The sequence below is a fragment of the Podarcis bocagei genome (assembly GCF_964188305.1).
Source record: "Podarcis bocagei genome assembly, chromosome: 8".
Lineage (NCBI taxonomy): Eukaryota > Metazoa > Chordata > Lepidosauria > Squamata > Lacertidae > Podarcis > Podarcis bocagei.
Genome location: NC_138133.1, coordinates 84,795,503 through 84,816,846, shown reverse-complemented (window position 1 = coordinate 84,816,846; position 21,344 = coordinate 84,795,503).

Below are 21,344 nucleotides of genomic sequence, written 5' to 3'. Positions count from 1 at the left end.
AACCTACTTATTATTTGTGGCCAAGCAGATTTTGGAAGAGCTGTGTACATGAGCATTTTGGCAAGTCTCTGATGAGGAGGGCAGATGTTAGCCTCCCACCTACATTCACTGGAATCATCTCCTGCATGATCTAGCCAGGTTGGCTGTCCATTCCTTCTCATTTGGCCTGCTCCGAGAAATCAGTCAAGTACTAATGACATGCTGCAAAAGTCAGACATGCCATTTTCTTCAAATCGGCTAAAATATACGGAGGTGCTGCTTCTCCAAGTGGAAAATCCTAGAGTGAATGTGCATGTAGATGAATAAAACCTGCCCAAGCAGCCAGAAAAAGGTTGGAGACACATAAGGCTGTATCCAACTAAGTCTGGCTCAGAGTAGACCCATTGAAATGAATGTGCTCAAGTTCAATCTCATCCATCAATTTAAATGGCTCTCCCTTGAGTGGGAGAAGCATTGGATGCCATCTATAAAATATAGGGTCTAAAGTTGACTGGCTGCATTGATTATACCAAAGAACACAAGAAGAGCCTGTTGCACCAGGCCAATATCTCATCTAGTCCAACATCCTGCTCTCACAGTGGCCAACCAGATGCCTTGGGAAAGCCAACAACACAAACACAAGAGCAACTCTCTGCTCCTGTTTTTCTCAGCAACTGGTATTCAGAAGCATTGCTGCCTCCTACTGTGGAGGTGGAAGGGACACGGGTGGCGCTGTGGTCTAAACCACAGAGCCTAGGGCTTGCCCATCAGAAGGTCGGCGGTTCAAATCCCCATGACGGGGGGAGCTCCTGTTGCTTGGTCCCTGCTCCTGCCCACCTAGCAGTTCGAAAGCACGTCAAAGTGCAAGTAGATAAATAGGTACCACTCTGGCGGAAAGGTCAACAGCATTTCAGTGCACTGCTCTTGTTCGCCAGAAGCAGCTTAGTCATGCTGGCCACATGACCCGGAAGGTGTCTGCAGACAAACGCCGGCTCCCTTGGCCAATAAAGCGAGATGAGCGCTGCAACCCCAGAGTCATCCGCGACTGGACCTAATGGTCAGGGGTAGCTTTACCTTTACTGTGGAGGTAGGGCAGAGCCATCACAGCCAGTAGCCATCACAAGCTTTCACCTCCATGAATTTGTCCAACCCTCTTTTGAAGGCATCTAGGTTAGTGGCCTCCTGTGAGAGTGAGCTCCATAGCTAAACTATGAGCTGCGTTAGGAAGAACTTCCTTTTATCTGTGCTTGTAGGAGCAGTCACGCAGCTTGAGGGCACTCCTTGATCCAGCATTGTCACTTGAGGCCCTGGTGGCCAGCAGTGCCTCTTTCTAGCTATGGCTGGTTTGTCACTTACAGTCCCTTTTGGATAGAGATGGCATGTGCATGGTACTCCATGCTCTGGTAACTTCCAGACTGGATTGTTGCAACGTGCTCTGTGCCCTGAAAGATGACTCGGAAACTTCATCTGTTCCAAAATGCAGCAGCCGGGATACTGTCTGGTGTTGGCTTTATAACTCATATAAAACCTAGTTCTCAAACAGCTGCTTTGGTTGCAAGCCGACTTCTGCATTACATTGGAAAGTACTCACACAAGTATGTAAAGTCCTAAATGACTTAGACTCTAAATATCTTCCCTGCAGAACCTCTCTGGTCTTAAGATCAGCTGAGGGAGTCATCATAGTTGTTCCACCACCCTCAGAAAAAACAGGAGGGGGCATTCTCCCTGGCAGCTCTTAATTTGTGGAATTCCCTGCCCAAAGAGGTATGTCAGACACCTTAACTATACAGTTTAGAGCAGGCGTAGGCAAACCCGGCCCTTTACATGTTTTGGGAGTACAACTCCCATGATCCCTAGCTAACAGGACCAGTGGTCAGGGCTGATGGGAAATGTAGTCCCAAAACATCTGGAGGGCCGAATTTGCCTACGCCTGGTTTAGAGTGAGTGCTGGATACACCCCCCTCTTAACCCTGGCTTTTGACACCTGTTTTCGGGACTCACCCTCTTCCTGTTACCGTAATTAAATGTTTTTAATTCTGAGTTTTAGCTACAGCCAACACTGGGACCTGCTCATGACGACCAGGTGATAAACTTAGCAATAATTATAATGCCAGGCCAAGAGTGGTCTGTGATGGCCTCCTCTTCACAATAACTATCGGAGGTCCAGAGCTCTTCAAGACAGCAAAGCACTACATTGCTGACAGGATCTTGCGCATTCAATATTTACTTTGGGAAAGTTGGGAGAGCCATATCTACACCTGGCCTCTGCTAAAGGTGTTGGCAACTCCCTGACGAAACGTGTGGAGCTCCAGGCAGCTTCCCATCCAGCTTGTGTGTGAAGTTTCTGGATATATCCATATTTTCACACTCTCTTGTTGACTACCAGTCTGCCTCTAACTGTCACGGTATGTGACTAATGTGGATAGCAAATGCTTGACCTAATTTTAATAGCAATTATCTGGTTGAGTAACCCATCAGAAATGGGGGTGAGAATATTGGAGGCTTTCACTATTGCTTTTTTGTGTTGCCTATGTTAGGGAGAGGGAAACAATCTTCTGGCTCTTATATTTGTTTCAGCAAAGCCTAGGTTTCCCCCTCCTTAAAGTAAAGTTCATCATTTAACTCGGTGTCAAATTCATTCCCCGCCCCCCAAGCTCCCCAAAGCTCCACCTCCTTCGTGCCAAATGACCTCTCCAATATATATCTGGTATGAAGATGTCTTCCAGTTCTTCAGTCCAATGACTAGGGACATTAGTTTTCTGGGGTTTTATAAAAAGCATTTTAAATATGTTATAACACTGTGACACCAGATGGCTCTGTAGAATTCCGTCCTTTGACAATGTGATTTCCCATTATGAAGGTTACGACGTGTTTTCCTGAAATGTTTTTTTGATGTGTCTAGATCAGTAGTGGCCAAACTCGGCCCTCCAGATGTTTTGGGACTGGAACTCGCATCATCCATAGCTAACAGAACCAGTGGTCAAGGATTATTGGAACTGTAGTCCCCAAACATATGGAGGGCCAAGTTTGGCCACCACTGGTCTAGATCCAGCCTAAGTTATTCCCTCGGCATATTTGGTTCCTCAATGTCCATATACAGTGGTACCTCGGGTTATAGACACTTCAGGTTACAGACTCTGCTAACCCAGAAATAGTACCTTGGGTTAAGAACTTTGCTTCAGGATGAGAACAGAAATTGTGCTCCGGCGGCACAGCGGCAGCAGGAGGCCCCATTAGCTAAAGTGGTGCTTCAGGTTAAGCACAGTTTTAGGTTAAGAACAGACCTCCGGAACGAATTAAGTACTTAACCCGAGGTACCAGTGTAGTCTGGGTGAACGTCCTTCTCATTTCTCTGGGTCTCTGACTTTCTGCCTGCTCAATACTTCTGCCTCTAATATGCCCGACCTGAAGAATTTGGAGCAAATGATTCAGCAGAGGAAACACAGCCCAGAAGAACTAAGGAGATAGTACAAGAATACTTGGCTAGTTTAGATGTATTCAAGTCTCCAGGGCCAGACGAACTGCATCCAAGAGTATTAAAAGTGCTGGCAGATGTGATCTCAGAACCACTGGCAGTCATCTTTGAGAATTCCTGGAGAACAGGCGAAGTCCCGGCAGACTGGAGGAGGGCAAATGTTGTCCCTATTTTCAAAAAAGGGAAAAGAGAGGACCCAAATAATTATCACCCAGTCAGTCTGACATCAATACCAGGGAAGATTCTGGAGCAGATCATTAAGCAAACAGTCTGTGAGCACCTAGAAAGGAATGCTGTGATCACCAATAGTCAGCATGGATTTCTGAAAAATAAGTCATGTCAGACTAACCTGATCTCATTTTTTGACAGAATTACAAGCCTGGTAGATGAAGGGAACGCAGTGGATGTAGCCTACCTTCATTTCAGCAAGGCATTCGACAAGGTGCCCCATGATATTCTTGTAAAGAAGCTGGTAAGATGTGGTCTTGACTATGCTACCACTCAGTGGATTTGTAACTGGCTGACTGACCGAACCCAAAGGGTGCTCATCAATGGTTCCTCTTCATCCTGGAGAAGAGTGACTAGTGGGGTGCCACAGGGTTCTGTCTTGGGCCCGGTCTTATTCAATTTCTTTATCAATGACTTGGATGATGGACTCAAGGGCATCCTGATCAAATATGCAGGTGACACCAAACTGGGAGGGGTAGCTAACACCCCAGAGGACAGGATCACACTTCAAAACGACCTTGACAGATTAGAGAACTGGGCCAAAACAAACAAGATGAACTTTAACAGGGAGAAATGTAAAGTATTGCACTTGGGCAAAAAAAATGAGAGGCACAAATACAAGATGGGTGACACCTGGCTTGAGAGCAGTACATGTGAAAAGGATCTAGGAGTCTTGGTTGACCACAAACTTGACATGAGCCAACAGTGTGACGCGGCAGCTAAAAAAGCCAATGCAATTCTGGGCTGCATCAATAGGAGTATAGCATCTAGATCAAGGGAAGTAATAGTGCCACTGTATTCTGCTCTGGTCAGACCTCACCTGGAGTACTGTGTCCAGTTCTGGGCACCACAGTTCAAGAAGGACACTGACAAACTGGAACGTGTCCAGAGGAGGGCAACCAAAATGGTCAAAGGTCTGGAAACGATGCCTTATGAGGAACGGCTAAGGGAGCTGGGCATGTTTAGCCTGGAGAAGAAGAGGTTAAGGGGTGATATAATAGCCATGTTCAAATATATAAAAGGATGTCATATAGAGGAGGGAGAAAGGTTGTTTTCTGCTGCTCCAGAGAAGCAGACACGGAGCTATGGATCCAAACTACAAGAAAGAAGATTCCACCTAAACATTAGGAAGAACTTCCTGACAATAAGAGCTGTTCAACAGTGGAATTTGCTGCCAAGGAGTGTGGTGGAGTCTCCTACTTTGGAGGTCTTTAAGCAGAGGCTTGACAACCATATGTCAGGAGTGCTCTGATGGTGTTTCCTGCTTGGCAGGGGGTTGGACTCGATGGCCCTTGTGGTCTATTCCAACTCTATGATTCTATGATTCTGTGATCTCTGTTATATGGTACATTATTCCTTCCAGGTCCCAGTGGGGACTTAATTTTTTCTCTCATTCAAACTGACCTTTCACTTTCCTCACAGAGGCTGCACCGTTTATCAATATTCTTTGGGAGGCAAGATATTAATCCTGAGTAGGTCAACCAATACATGCTAAAGGTTTGTGGACAGCACACAGCAAAATGCAATATTTCTGTAGGTAGGCTGGTAGATGCAACTTTCTCATTGTATTAACTGTTACTGCTTTGCTGTGATTTTATATCGTTCAGCACCTTGAGATTAAGAGGTACAAGAGAAATAGCTTAAATAGTGAAATATGTATGGGTAAATAAATAAATTTGGATGGATAGACTCAATGATGTACCCACTTGAGAAAGTGACCTCTGGTAGTGGAAGCCCTGAAAAATGAGCATGGTAAGGGAGGGAATAGGATGGAGGGAATTGTGCTGGATCCTAATTCCATTCAGTTCAAGCACATGATGACCCAGCAGCCCAGCAGAACTTACAATGGTGAAATGGGTGGTGTAAGTCAGTGTTTCCCAACCACTGTTCCGCCGCGAGATGTTGCCTGGTGTGCCGCGAGATGTTGCCTGGTGTGCCGCGAGATGTTGCCTGGAGGGAGGCGGGCGAGTCGGGCGGCGAGAGGCGGGGCGGCGGCGGCGAGGAGAGGCCGCCCAGCGCGGGGCTCTCGCCGTCTGCCTGCCTGGCTGCCTGCGAGCTCGGCGGGCAGCGCCTCCGTCCGCAGCGCCCGCCTCGCGGCTCTCATTCCCTGCCCCTGCCAAAGCTCGCCAAGCCGTGCTCTCCTTCCTGCCTCGCTTTGCTGCCTCCTCCCCCCCACCCCCAAAGCTTGGAGGTTCCCCGGCAAGGGGGAGGGAAAAAATTGAAACTTACACTTTCGTGCGTCCCTCCTGGCGTGACGCTGCGCGCTGACGTCACGGGGCTGTAATGGTGGTGTGCCTCGAGATTTTTTTCATCAAACAAGTGTGCCTTTGCCCAAAAAAGGTTGGGAAACACTGGTGTAAGTAAAACCATATTATGAAGGCTTCATCTCATTCTGCTGGCAGTAGCCTTGCTCCCAAATGGAGATTGGAACAGAGGGAATTTATGCTGTCTTGATCTAAGTGGGTGCAGGTTCCTCTAGCTTCCAATCCTTAGGATTGCTTTCTAAAATATTAAGTTTAAGAAGAGAAAGAAGAGCTTTGGGGGCCAATATGCTTGATTCAAAATTTCTTGATATGATATACAGTGGTACCTCAAGTTACAGATGCTTCAGGTTACAGACGCTTCAGGTTACAGACTCTGCTAACCCAGAAATAGTACCTCGGGTTAAGAACTTTGCTTCAGGATGAGAACAGAAATCACACGGCGGTGGCGTGGCAGCAGCGGGAGGCCCCATTAGCTAAAGTGATGCTTAAGGTTAAGAACAGTTTCAGGTTAAGAACGGACCTCCAGAACGAATTAAGCACATAACCAGAGGTACCACTGTAATAACAGTTTACATACACAACTGTCAACTGTTCTGGAGAGTGAGAGAAAAGACTTCTTACTTGGGAAGCCTATACAGGATAGGATTTTGTAGCATTGATTAATACAGTCATACCTCATGTTACGGACGCTTCAGGTTATGTGTTTTTGGGTTGCGGACTGCGGGAAACCCAGAAGTACTGGAATGGGTTACTTCCGGGTTGTGCCGCTCGCGCATGCTCAGAAGCGCCAAATCGCGCTGGTGCTGGCGCAGATGCAGCGCTTCAGGATGCGAACGCTGTGGGTTGCAGATGTGCCTCTGTCACGGATTACGTCCGCAACCTGAGGTTCCACTGTATAGTATATTATACAGTAAGTAGAGATGACCCTTCAGCAATGTATACTATTGCTTCTACAGAGGTGGGGGGCATCAGTGTTTCTGTGTTGGAATAAGGGCACAAGTCTTCATCTCTGTGTGTGTGTGTGTGTGTGTGTGTGTGTGTGTGTGTTTGTGAGTGTGCCATGGCCCTCCCTAAAATGCTTTGTTCTCCTGAACTGGGCACCTCCCAGTTTCCATTCTTCTCCTTTAGAGGCAAGGGGCCTTTCTCCGACGACATTTATGAAAAGCAAGTTAAACTAAATATGTAGCACTAAAATTATAATGAATGGAGATAAGCAATTACATGAAGCAAATTATGAAAATGGAGAACAGTAGCGCAATGGCAACAGTAATTATTTTGGTAAAAGAATAGCGCTGCAGAGCATCTCAGCAGTCAAAATTAACAATTGAGGCACATAAATGAGAGATAAACCCATAATAAAACTGCACAAGTGTTGATAGTCTCGACTCAGATAAATGGGAAAGGAGGGGAGTCGGTCTGTGCAAATAGCAGATAAAGCTTGTTCCTGGATTTTCCCACTGGTGGCGGGTCCATGTATGATTGGCTTTCCTCTGAAAAAAAAAGTCGTCTTCACACAGAAAAGGAACATGTTGGTGGGTTATATCAGACATTTGCTCTGCATGTAGTTAGCAAGGGGGCAGGTGACACATTACAGTGGTACCTCGGGTTACAGAAGCTTCAGGTTACATACGCTTCAGGTTACAGACTCCGCTAACCCAGAAATAGTACCTCGGGTTAAGAACTTCGCTTCAGGATGAGAACAGAAATTGTGCTCTGGCAGCGCGGCAGCAGCAGCAGCAGCAGGCCCCATTAGCTAAAGTAGTGCTTCAGGTTAAGAACAGTTTCAGGTTAAGAACAGACCTCTGCAGCGAATTAAGTACTTAACCCGAGGTACCACTGTATTTGGGACTGCCTGTGGCTACAGTAATTCTGAAATCCTGAACTTTCAAATGTTTATACAGTAGGTGCATTAAAAGGAAAGTTCTCCTTTACCAGGTACCAGATGGCATTTCTGTGTCACCCAGGCACGTGTGCATATTTATTCCTCCGAACGAATTACAACTTCCAAGTGACTGGTGCAGAAGCAAATTTATTGAGCAGCAGGTCTGAAGCTGTGTATCTGCTTTGAAAAACAGCACACATAACAGGAACAATATGATGTGTTCATCTCCTCTGGCACTGTAAGTGAGATGCTTAGCTTAAGAAGAGATCATTTCTAGTCAATACAGTGACATAGAAATGCTTTGAAACTCACATAAAGGCTAGGAGTGAAGTTTTATTATTATTACTAGCAAGGAGAGCAGCTTCTCTAACAATAGTTTATAACCAAAGGCAGGGGCTGAAATATTTTGGGGGGATGTTTCAGTCCCTAACATCTGGAAGTGTAAGCGCCAACTCCTAGGGGCAGAGGCAGTTTAGGGCCCCCTATTATTATTATTATTATTATTATTATTATTATTATTATTATTATTATTAGGCTAGCCCCCTTCAATGTCCAGAGGACATTCGGCTCTGCCCCCTGATTCCTTGCGACATCAAATGTGTGACGTCAAGATTTTGCATCGAGGGCCCCTCAATCAACTTGCAAAGATGGAGCCTCTGCCTGGAAGTAAGGCTGGGGAAGATCTCACAAATGAAACATTGGAGTGTTGCTTCCCAACTGCATAAATACTGCTAATCTATAGGGTGATGCCAACAGTTGGAGTTGGATCCAGGAATAGAATAAAAGCTAGAACAGATGCAGAAACATTGAGATTATATCCTCATAGCTACCAGTGTCCATTAATAACTGTGCTACCCTGTTCTGGCCTGGGTGGGATTTCTGGAACATTTACAAAGGTGGTCCTACAAATAACACATTGCAGTAAACCAACCGAGATGGATAACTGAGGAACATCTTTCTCTGTCCAGATAGGGTCATAGTTGGTATACTATCCAAGGCTGAATGAAGGTATGTGGATAGTGGATTTCAGATTCTAGCAGGCAAATGCAATAAAACATTTAAATCACTAGGGAGAGAAGGAATTTCAGAGTGCTAAGTTAAATCATTCTAAAACATGTGTTCTTCCAACTTTCCAAATCATTATTGAAATTACCCTTTTAATTCAGCTGCTGGTTATGGGGATAAGGGTGTGAATAGGGGAGCAAATGAGGGTTAAGGCAGTCATAACTGTGAAAACCATTTTCTTCTTCTTTTACTTCCCTGGGTTATCTAAACCGAATAATGGAAATCAAATAGCAGAGACTATTAGTCCAGCAAACGGGACAAAAAAACTTTATATATGATAAAAGGCAGGGAATGTGTAGGTGGCTTGGGGAAAGGAGTGAAATAGTACCTCTGATTTTCAAAGGAGTCAGGAGACTGTAACCAGTTTCATCCCATTCAGTCTGATGGGAGAAAGTCAACTTAATTTACAAACACTGCCTACTGGAGATTTGTTGCAGGTGTGTCATGTTCTGTACCATATTGGGGGTGCCCAGCACACATGTACAGTGTGATACAGCACGGCCTGGCATGTGCATGTCACCACATGGTGCTATGGGATCTCTCAGATCCTCCCATGACAGTGACGTTGCGGCGTCCAGATGGGCACCCACAGTGAAAATTTTGTGAGTGCCTTGGCCCCCAGGGCCTCCAAGAGATGGTACCTATATGTTGGCGACAGTGATTAAGAGACTGTACTTTCAGGGCTCCAAGAAATGTTGGAGGATATGGAGTTATGCAACCCCCGAGCCAAAGAGGTAAATAACTATACAGTGGTACCTCAGGTTAAGTACTTAATTCGTTCCAGAGGTCCGTACTTAACCTGAAACTGTTCTTAACCTGAGGTACCACTTTAGCTAATGGGGCCTCCCGCTGCTGTCGTGTGATTTCTGTTCTCATCCTGAAGCAAAGTTCTTAACCCGAGGAACTATTTCTGGGTCAGGGGAGTCTGTAACATGAAGCATCTGTAACCTGAAGTGGGTACCACTGTACAATCTTTAGAAGACATCTGAAGGCAGCCCTGTATAGGGAAGTTTTTAATGTTCAATGTTTTATTACATTTCTGTATATGTTGGAAGGCACCCAGAGTGGCTAGGGCAACCCAGTCAGATGGGCAGGGTAAAAATAAAATAAAATAAATAAAATTTGTTGTTGTTTAGTCATCTTAGTTGTTCGACTCTCCGCGACCCCATGAACCAGAGCATGCCTTGGAAACACTCACTTTCTTCTCAAAGCTTCTCCTTTTTTATGTCCATGGTGTTTTCTTCGCAAAATACTGGAGTGAATTGCCACTTCCTTCTCCAGGTGGATCACATTTAGTCTAAACTCTCGGTTATGACCTCTCCGTCTTGAGTGGCCCTGCACGGCATAGCTCAGAGCTTCTTGAGTTATTCAAGCCCCTTCGCCATGACAAGGCACTGATCCATGAAGGGGAATAATTAAATAGGATGTCCCTAATTTCATAAGAGAAATGTTGGAGGGTATGCATTCTGAGCTTGTATTTTTCCCACTAGAGACACAGAGAGAGGCTGAAATCCTGGTGTTTCAGGTAAACACATTTGCTACCTGTTCTACACTGACTTTAAGTCTTCCTCTGCAAAGCCATTCATGAATAAGTACTCAGAGTCCCAGACCTGTTGGGCCCGGCGCCATTACTAACTACATCATTGAGTTTAGATGGGCCATGCAGGCCTTGCCTTCTGCCCTTTGGAATGTCCACAGGCGCTTTCTCCACCAGACCAGCATCTCTTTAAATATGATAAAGCTGCTTCTGGGATGCCTGGAACATCACCTGCATCTGTGAAAGACCATTTAGGCCAATTAAGTTAAGTGGCCTCTGAAGGAAGCTCAACTTGATTATACCATCAGGCTGGTTGTGGAGGGTTATAAAAAAAGGGGGGAAGGAAGCAAGGAAGAGAAGGAGCCAGGATTAATGAAGGAAGCTAAATGTTCCGTATGGAGGTGAAACAAGATAAACAGGATGTGGCTGACAGCACTTGGAATTTGCAGATCTTCTGGAGTCTTGATTTCAAGTCCTTCAGCTCTCAGACGCTGATGAGGAAAGTTACAATAATTTCAGTAATGAAGCCAAGCAGACGGGTTAGATTCACAGCAGGGAGCTCCTTTCCCCCCCAACCAAAAATCAAGACTTTGCATACAGTTGTGTGTTTGGTCCTCATTTCCACATTATTAGCTGGCATCCATGCATGGCATTATATTAATTATTCATTTTGTCTGTGCTGCCTAAGAAGCTTATTTCTCGGGGGGGGGGGTCAGATTTGGGTCACGTTAAGCGAGTATATTCTGCAGGGGAAATGGACTTTTACCTTCTTCTTCTTCTTCGGTGATCCCTCGTGGCCGAGTAAGATTGTCTTCCATAAATATGGTTTTAACAATGAGTCCGTAGGTGACTGTGGAGGCCAATTCTAGATCCACATGTCCTTCCACAGTGGGGACATTGGTTTCTGGGTGGGAGTTGATCATGGTGTGGATTTGCCAAATGTGTCTTCCTCTTAGCACGTTTATCCCTTGCGTCCTGAGTTTGAGTATCTTCAAAGCCCATGACACCTTTGGTAAAGGCTGTTCTCCAACGGGAGTGCTCGCAGGCAAGTGTTTCCCAGTTGTCAGTGTTTATACTACATTTTTTTTAGATTTGCCTTGAGACAGTTTTTAAACCTCTTTTGCTTACCACCAGCATTGTGCTTTCCATTTTTAAGTTCAGAATAGAGTAGTTGCTTTGGAAGACAATCATCAGGCATCAGCAAACATGACCATTCCAACGAAGTTGATTTTGAAGAATCAACTTTGCTTCTTCCAGTACACTGATATTAGTTCGCCTGTCTTCCCAAGTGATGTGTAAAATCTTTTGGAGACACCATTGATGACTTTTACCACCCACAGGTAATGCATACATATTGTGGCCAAGCTGAAGCTGATCAGTTTTCTCAGAGTGTCAAGTGCCTTAATTATTTCACCAATTTTTGGGAGGTGGGGTTGGGGGCAGTTGTGGCCGAAAAGTCTATTTGTCTCATACTCTTGCTCCCTCCTTCAGTTCATTTATCTTGTCCTCAGTCGCATCATTTAATTATAAAATCTGATTGGCAATGCCAACATCTGGTTTGCTGTGTGATCCCTGATTGGGTAGCATAATCTTAGGTGGTGGGAGGGCTTATGTTGCTGGCCCCAAATGATGGCAGCATCCCTTCCTCAATGGTGGTTCAAATCCTTGGACAATGTGTTTGTATGTAATTACCACTGCCACAAAAAGCACTGCAGCAGTCATTATTTTGTTATGCTGACACTTCCCCCCAGCCACAATGAATCAGAAGGTGACTCGTCTTCCAAGGTGTTGTAGAAGGATAAATTACTCCAGCCACAGAAAAACAGGACGATCAAAACTCTCTCCTCCCAATAACTCACTATACTCTGCAAACTCTTAACTGCCATAGAAAGAAAGCAATACTGTACATAGGTGCTAGCTCAGCCTCCTGAGTACTGAACAGGTTTCCTACCTGGAAAAAGTTTTGGGTTTTGTTCATGTTTTGACAGCAAGTAGCAGCCAATATTGGCGAGGGACGCGGGTGGTGCTGTGGGTTAAAGCCTCAGCGCCTAGGGCTTGCCGATCGAAAGGTCGGCGGTTCGAATCCCCGCGGCGGGGTGCGCTCCCGCTGCTCGGTCCCAGCGCCTGCCAACCTAGCAGTTCGAAAGCACCCCGGGTGCAAGTAGATAAATAGGTACCGCTTACCAGCAGGAAGGTAAACGGCGTTCCGTGTGCTGCGCTGGCTCGCCAGATGCAGCTTGTCACGCTGGCCACGTGACCCGGAAGGGTCTCCGGACAGCACTGGCTCCCGGCCTATAGAGTGAGATGGGCGCACAAACCCCAGAGTCTGTCAAGACTGGCCCGTTCGGGCAGGGGTACCTTTACCTTTACCTAGCAGCCAATATTATGACCCCCTTCCCTGTCTCTCTCTCTCACACACACACAGAGAGAGACATGCAACAGTTGCTAGGAGCAGCATACAGAAAGGTGATTCCATGGTAGCACCTCATTCCACCCAGTTGTGTGAATACACCAAACCTTGCCGATTACAGAGATTTTGGTAAAGATTTCCAGAATTCGGCATGGATATGGGCATCAGAAGCTCCTCAGCATCCGTCAGTTTCTATTTTGGTCTCTGCATGTAGATACATTAGATACAATTCACAAGAACATGCAAAAATACCGTATTTTTCGCCCTATAGGACACACTTTTTCCCCTCCAAAAATGAAGGGGAAATCTGAGTGCGTCCTATGGGGCGAATGCAGGCTTTCGTTGAAGCTTGGAGAGCGAGAGGGGTCGGTCGCTTGGAGAGTGAGAGCGCCCGGCGCTTCGGGAACACACCCACAGCCTAGGCAGCCCTGCAGGAGTTCCCGCAGGGCTGTCTAGGCTGCAGATAGCAGCCTTTTTTCAGGAGCGCCGGGCGCCGTGAAAGCAGAGCACCCGGCGCTTCGGGAACACATCCGCAGCCTAGGCAGCCCTGCGGGAGGTCCCTGCAGGGCTCCCCACGCTGCGGATAGCAGCCTGCCGCCCAGTCGGCGGGGCGCCCTGAAGCAGAGTGCCCCTCGCGCCGGGCATACATCCGCAGCGTGGGGAGCCCTACAGGAGTTCCCCGCAGGGCTCCCCACACTGCGGATAGCAGCCTGCTGCCCGGCGGGCGGGGCGCCCTGAAGCAGAGCGCCCCACGCGCCGGACAGACATCCACAGCGTGGGGAGCCCTGCAGGAGTTCCCCGCAGGGCTCCCCACGCTGCGGATAGCAGCCTGCTGGCCGGCGGGTGGGGCGCCCTGAAGCAGTGCACCCCTCGCTCCGGACAGACATCGGCCAGCCCCACAAACTCGGGGGACAGCAGGGAGGCGCAGCGCGACCTCGACCTGGTTCGGTTTCCCCGACCTGCTTTTGGGGGGGGGAATAAAGGGAATTTTTTTTTCCTTTATTCCCCCCCAAAAAAACTAGGTGCGTCCTATGGGACGGAGTGTCCTATGGGATGAAAAATATGGTAATAGCAGGTCTCATATTCCCATGACAAAAGGCACATACACACATTCTTAAATATATGTTTTGTTGTTGCTACAGTTATTCAGAAAACGCTAAAGGAAGCAATCTGGCAACTGATTAATGGTTTCTCTAGCATATACTTCACTAAAATTCAGTAACTGGTAATTTTCATTTTCATTTTTTTATTTTTTATTTTAAAAAACAGACTATCACAGCCATCAACAACAGGGCTTTCAAAATGCTATTTTCCAAGCAAATGTCTCATTAAATATCCTTCTGCAAAATTAATTGAAACCTTACAAAAAGCATTGTTCACTCAGGCAGCCTGAAGCTTCGCTCTGTTTTGCTGAAGTCTTTCTATAAAATATTTAACAAGGATATTAGAGGCTTATGACGTTCTTGAAGTTCTGGGGAAAAGAAAAAGGGAGAGGGGAAAAAAAAGCTAAATTAAACCAAGAGGGGAAAGTGGGGGATGGGAAGGAAGCTTTTAGTGATTTGTTGGTCTTTATCTGTCATTCTTCATTGCACCTCTTAACAATATCTTGTAATATGTCTTTAAGTGTGTAATGCCCATTTCTTAAGGGAATGTGGAATGTTTGCCTGCACCAATAGGAGGGAGGGATGGAAATGAAGGAAGAAATAGAGTATTAAATATATGGAGAAATTCACAAATCTAGACATTTTATTGCACCTTCATGATGATTTGTGCTCCCAATGCTATCATGGTAGTCACTTTCAATCCTTCATGGGCCTGCAAAAGTTTTGACGTGGTCACCCTGCTTTTTTCTTTTTTCTTTTTCTTTTATTAGAAGAAGAGTTTGGATTTGATATCCCGCCTTTCACTCCCCTTCAGGAGTCTCAAAGCTGCTAACAATCTCCTTTCCCTTCCTCCCCCACAACAAACACTCTGTGAGGTGAGTGGGGCTGAGAGACTTCAGAGAAGTGTGACTGGCCCAAGGTCACCCAGCAGCTGTATGTGGAGGAGCGGAGACGCGAACCCGGTTCCCCAGATTACGAGACTACCGCTCTTAACCACTACACCACACTGGCTCTCGTCACCCTGCTTCATTTCCAACCAGTGCATATTCTGTAACTTCCTGCTGAAAGCCTGTAGCTTTTTATACCACAACTGTTCTGCTTTATTTTTGCACTGTAGACCATCCAGATAGCAATTATGTGGCAGCGTCAGGGAAGCATTGCAGAACAAACTAAAGCAAAATAAATCTACCACTAATGACTGCTACAGAATACAGCCACAATAAAGGACTAGTCCGTAGGGAGCCTAAATGGATCTTCTGTGTTCAATGTTAGTATATCTCTGAATCTCATACTGTGGGACAAACAGCTGGCTGGAGTTCTGCTTTTAATTGTTTTCTAGTGAGAAGAGACATAGCCAAGGAGAGAGTAGGCAACACTATAACATTAAAAAGAGAATACCGTTTCCTTGTTCCTTTCCTCCCTGGAGTTGTAAACCTCTAGAGTGACTACCCATAGTAATGTTTGATTATTTTATAAGTTATTTCTTGCACCCATAAAAGACTGGGAAGAGGATGCACAAGTGAAGTGAGGCAAATCATCATCACCATCTTCTTCTTTGGCGATTCTTCTTTGGTCAGATTTGGGTCACGTTAAGCGAGTATATTCTGCAGGGGAAATGGACTTTTACATTCTTCTTCTTCTTCGGTGATCCCTCGTGGCCGAGTAAGATTGTCTTCCATAAATATGGTTTTAACAATGAGTCCGTAGGTGACTGTGGAGGCCAATTCTAGATCCACATGTCCTTCCACAGTGGGGACATTGGTTTCTGGGCGGGAGTTGATCATGGTGTGGATTTGCCAAATGTGTCTTCCTCTTAGCACGTTTATCCCTTGCGTCCTGAGTTTGAGTATCTTCAAAGCCCATGACACCTTTGGTAAAGGCTGTTCTGCAACTGGAGTGCTCGCAGGCAAGTGTTTCCCAGTTGTCAGTGTTTATACTACATTTTTTAAGATTTGCCTCGAGACAGTCTTTAAACCTCTTTTGTTGACCACCAGCATTGCGCTTTCCATTTTAAAGTTTGGAATAGAGTAGTTGCTTTGGAAGATGATCATCAGGCATCCGTACAGCATGACCAGTCCAACGAAGTTGATGTTGAAGAATCATTGCTTCAACACTGGTGATCTTTGCTTCTGCCAGTACACTGATGTTAGTTCGCCTGTCTTCCCAAGTGATGTGTAAAAATTTTTGGAGACACTGTTGATGGAATCTTTCGAGGAGTTGGAGTTTCTGTTTTCACCACCACCAAAACCACCACCACAGACCCTCCAAGTGTCTCTATTTTCCAGGCACAGTCCCAGATTTACAGAAGCCATCTCAGTTTCTGATTTTAATCCCAGAATGTCCTGCTTTTCCTTAGGAAGTCCCAATTTTCCTCAGAGAAATATTGGAGGGTATGGTAGGATGTCCCTAGAGGGTATGGATTTATGTGACCCCCAAGCCAAGGAGATACAACCTTTAGAAGGCATCTGAAGGCAGCCCTTTATAGGGAGGTATTTTAATGTTTTATGTTTTATTATGTTTTTATATATGTTAGAAGCCGCCTAGGTGGATGGGGGTATAAATTTAATTGGGGAAATGTTGGAGGGTTTTTCATCATCACCATAATCATCATCAGCACCACCACCTCCTTTAGGTCAAGCTGAAGAAAAGCAGGGAAGAAACAGGAAGCACAAGTTAATTGTATTTCCTGTCTCCCCAGCAGCCAATTGCCACATCTCAAAGGAGCACTTTGCTTAAAAGCAAAAGGCCCCATTTGGTTCACATCTTTCTTCATAAGGAAAGATGTCAAGGTCATGACGCAAATATACCTTTGATGCATAAAGATAATACCTGGATGGCTCTCTAATTGTGAGTGCATAGCCTGAGCAAAAGGGCATCACAGGCATCTATTTCTGAAATGCGTTTGCTTTCCACTCCATTGGCATTTTATATTATAACTCCTACAAAGCCAAAGTAATAGGCAATCGAGACGCAGTCACGATGTGGCTTGTAAAATTTGATCGGCTGAACATAAGATTAATAATTCTGCTTTAACCTTCATTACATCTATCCATTCATTCTTTTTTCTCTCTTTTTTTTTAAGCAACAAACCACCCTCTAGCCAAGTACAAAGTGCTTGTTACAGAAGACACAGGGAATTGCCACCATCCAAAAACTATAGCATATCGCTTAAGAATAAATCGTACAGTGCAACCTCATTCAGGAATATTTTTTGAAGACATTTGGAAAATCAGACATGTGGGATCAGCAGAATGACAAATTTCACAGTACTGTGGGCAGTTAATCCAGATTAATTAATCCAGAGCAAACAACAGGAAAACGTTGGTGACAAAATTATTTCGTTTCTGTGCCAAAAGCAACTGCTTCCATTTCTACTGGATGTCTCAAAACTTTTTCAGTGATGGCAATGGAACATATGAAATTGCCTTATAATGGGTGAGATCATTTGACTAGTTGTTGCGGTATTGTCTACACTAGCATGACATCTTGGGGGTTTTCTCCTCCCCAGCAAAACAACAACAACCTGACACCAGATATCCTCAAAAACCAATACTTTCTAGATACAAAACATAACATACAAAACAATCTGGAGGGTGAGTGCATTTTTCAATTCTGGAGAAAGGGGAAGTTACATACAGTGGTACCTCAGTTTAAGAACAGCCCTGTTTACGAACTATTCGGTTTATGAACTCCGCAAAACTGGAAGTAGTGTCCTTGTTTGTGAACTTTATCTTGGTCTAAGAATGGAATCTGAACGGTGGAAGGGCACTGGTGGCAGGAGGCCTCATTAGGGAAAGCGCACCTTGGTTTAAGAACGGTTTTGGTATAAGACCGGACTTCCGGAACAGATTAAGTTCGTAAACCGAGGTACCACTGTAATAGAATCTGTAAAACAAGAATTTTTTTCCATAAAAATCATTGTGTTCCCAGTGATTTATAAACAAGTTCCTTAGTTGTATGACCAAGCATTGTAGAATGTTTACATTCTCAACAGATTTTTTTCAATTGGAGGTGTCATGTATTAAGTTTCATACCTTTGGGACATGATATATGAAGAGCTGGAAAAAAATGTCGAAATACACATTTCCAAAAAACCCCAGAATTATTCTTATTAGGTATCTTTACAGTAAACATCCTAAAGGTTAATAAGATGGTCTTTTTTTATGCAACAATGGCAGCCAGGATTCTGACTGCGAAGTATTGGAAAAGCAATTTAATACTGACAAAAGAAGAATGCCACTTAAAACTATGTGAATATCTTGAATTGGCAAAATGAACAGAATCAATAAGAAATCATTCAGGAGATAAGATCAGAAAAGAATGGGATGCGTTTAAAATATATATGATTAAATATGGTTCCAACGACTATACCTGGTTGAGCATAGACTAAATTCCACAGAGATAATACGATGGTTCTCCACAGATTTAAAAATGATACAGATAAGTTAAGATATAGAGATTAGGAACCACATCGGGTTAGAGAGAAGTCATCAAATTAATCAGGGTATCAAACCAGAAATCAGGTACAGAAAAGAAAGTGAGAGATGCGAGAGAAAAAAGACAAGGAGAAGACAAAGTGAGTTCTTACTGGAAATAAGTATTATAATATTATCAATAATGGTTTGTATTCCTTAAATAGCTTTGTGTACTGGAAAAGATTTTTTGCAAGTTTTTCTTTGTTTCTATCTTCTCTTCTCTTTTCAGCTCTACCTCTCTTTTAAATCAGAACCAGTGAAGGCGGTGAAGGTCCTGCGTGAGTGTCTGGAGGAGGTTGGAGGATGGATGGATGGCGGCTAACAGATTGAGGTTCAATCCTGACAAGACAGAAGTACTGTTTTGGGGGGACAGGAGGCGGGCAGGTGTGGAGGATTCCCTGGTCCTGAATGGGGTAACTGTGCCCCTGAAGGACCAGGTGCGCAGCCTGGGAGTCATTTTGGACTCACAGCTGTCCATGGAGGCACAGGTCAAATTTGTGTCCAGGGCAGCTGTTTACCAGCTCCATCTGGTACGTAGGCTGAGACCCTATCTGCCTGCGGACTGTCTCGCCAGAGTGGTGCATGCTCTGGTTATCTCCCGCTTGGACTACTGCAATGCACTCTACGTGGGGCTACCTTTGAAGGTGATTCGGAAACTACAATTAATCCAGAATGTGGCAGCTAGACTGGTGACTGGGGGGTGGCCGCCGAGACCATATAACACCGGTCTTGAAAGACCTACATTGGCTCCCAGTACGTTTCCAAGCACAATTCAAAGTGTTGGTGCTGACCTTTAAAGCCCTAAATGGCCTCGGTCCAGTATACCTGAAGGAGCGTCTCCACCCCCATCATTCTGCCCGGACGCTGAGGTCCAGCGCCGAGGGCCTTCTGGCGGTTCCCTCATTGCGAGAAGCAAAGCTGCAGGGAACCAGGCAGAGGGCCTTCTCGGTAGTGGCACCCGCCCTGTGGAACGCCCTTCCAGCAGATGTCAAAGCAATAAACAACTACCTGACATTCAGAAGACATCTTAAGGCAGCCCTGTTCAGGGAAGTTTTTAACGTGTGATATTTTACTGTATTTTTGGTTTCTATGGAAGCCGCCCAGAGTGGCTGGGGAGGCCCAGCCAGATGGGCGGGGTATAAATAATAAATTATTATTATTATTATTATTATTATTATTATTATTATTATTATTATTATTATTATTATTATTATTATTATTATTATTATTATATTATTATTATTATTATTATTACTATATTATTATTATTATTACTATATTATTATTATTATTATTATTATTTTCATTTAGCTTTTCTTTTTTTCTTTTTTTTCTTTTCCCCTTCTTTCTTTTTTTCTTTTTTTGTTTTAAGAATAATGTGTTTTTTATTGTATCGATCCAATTGCAAATAAAGTTTATATGAAAAAATAAAAACAGAAAAAGTTTCATACATTCTGTATGCAAACCCTTGATGCCTTATAGCTGCGGCCAAGATGGTGGCAAATGTATACATGTATACATTCCCTTGGACCACATCAGTGAGGATGAGAAAGGGGTCTTGTCATCGGGACAGCCCAGGACTTCCATACAACACTGCCCAGGTTTACCCCCCTGGAGAGATCACAGTACTTGCAGTGGTGTGTACTGGGCAGGAAGTAAATTTTGTAAACAACCATACAAATCACTCACGACAGTGTTAACACATGTTTTACAGGCACTGCAATAAATTGTTAATCGATGGTTATAGAGTCCAGCGAGTCAATGTATTGTTTGTTATCCGTGGCTTACCCCAGTCTATCATGTTGTCGGCTGATTTGCTCATTACTCTTTATAGGGCAGTCTCCCTGTGCTTTTCACATACGCCGATCATTGATTTCATTTTAGCAGTGTATCATTTTATTTACCTTAAGAACCATTTATAAATTGGACTTTCATTGGCATCAAAGCCAGCTAGGCATTCCAGCAGTTGCTTGATTGCTGGGCAATCGAGTCTACCAGACTCTCCTGTGGAATGTCACCCATTCAGGGAGGGAGCTTGCGATAAATGATAGTAATTTGAGTTGATTAAGTGGGCACTTCACTGATGGAAATCTCTTTTCTATCTGATTGGTGCTCCGGTCATAGAGATTGCATGGGATCCGAAGCCTGTCAAAGGTAAGGCAGCCTTTATACAACCACTTGCGTGTTTGCTATTTATTTATTTATTTATTTATTTATTTATTTATTTATTTATTTATGGCTCGTGCAATTTGCATTTTTACAGTCATCTTCAGTGTGCACACTAGGGCGCATTTTTAGAGCCATCTCCATTATGAGCCCGATCTAACAAGGTTTAGGTGTTTTTTAGTACCTTGAATTGTGATGCAGTAAAAAAAAAGGGGGGGTGCTGAAATATCTCCCCCTGAAATAAATTGGATTTAAACACAATTTTCGTGCAGTCATGCCTTCTTTATTTGTCCGAAATATTTATCTTCCGGCTTTCCAGTGGTGAAGAGCCATTTGAGGAACAGCTTGTGAGCCTTCTCGTTTAAGAACACCAGGAGCAGTCTATCTGAGCAGGAAAAGCTAGTCTAATAATAATAATAATAATAATAATAATAATAATAATAATAATAAAATATTTATATCCCACCCTCCCCAGCCAAAGCCGGGCTCAGGGTGGCTAACAACAATAAAACATTACAACAGTACAATACAACACAACACTCTAAAATCATTCATTATAAAATTAATTCAAAACAAACCACTGGCAGAGTCAGAGACTTTTAAGGTCTGTAAAAGGAATGGCCAAACTTGGGCCCTCCAGGTGATGCTAGACTACAATTCCCTGAACTTTGGTCATGCTGGCTGCATCCAAAGGGAACTGGAGTCAAACAACATCACAAGGGCACCAGGTTTACTCATTGGGCATTTATTAAAGTGTTCT